Consider the following 600-nt stretch of genomic DNA (forward strand, 5'->3'; position numbering starts at 1 on the left):
TATATTTTCATTATTTTTTAAAAAATAATGGGTTTGTTAAATAATTTGTACAAAATCACATGATAGAAAGATGTATTGCAAGTATCTTTTCTCATTGTGTGGTTTTAATCTTCTCACCTTTAATGTTGCCTTTCTATAAACAAGTCATTCTATAAACAAGTCATTTACTAATACTTTAAGAGCTTTATAAACATATAATTCATACACAATAATATTAACATATCTAAAGTGTACTGTTTTATAAGTTTTCACATACACATATACTCAGTAAATCATTGCCAAAATTAAGATAATGAATGTGTTCATTAATCCTAAAAGTTCCATTATTCCTCTTTATAATCTCTCCTACCATTGTTCCCAAATCCCCAACTCCAGTACATTCACAGATCTTCTTTCTGCCACTATAGATTAGTTTGTATTTTGTAGAATTTTACATAAATGACATCATAAAATAGGCTTTTGTTTTTAGTCACCATTTGCTGTATCATAAGCAGTGAAGGAGAGCTCCAAATCCTTGGCAACTCCTTATGGCCACTTGTTTTACCACTGAGTACTCCAAGAGGTATACAGCAGTATGTCATTGTGATTTTAATTTGCAGT

Source organism: Propithecus coquereli, unplaced genomic scaffold (assembly GCF_000956105.1).
Source record: "Propithecus coquereli isolate 6110/MARCELLA unplaced genomic scaffold, Pcoq_1.0 Scaffold17, whole genome shotgun sequence".
NCBI classification, from domain to species: Eukaryota; Metazoa; Chordata; class Mammalia; order Primates; family Indriidae; genus Propithecus; species Propithecus coquereli.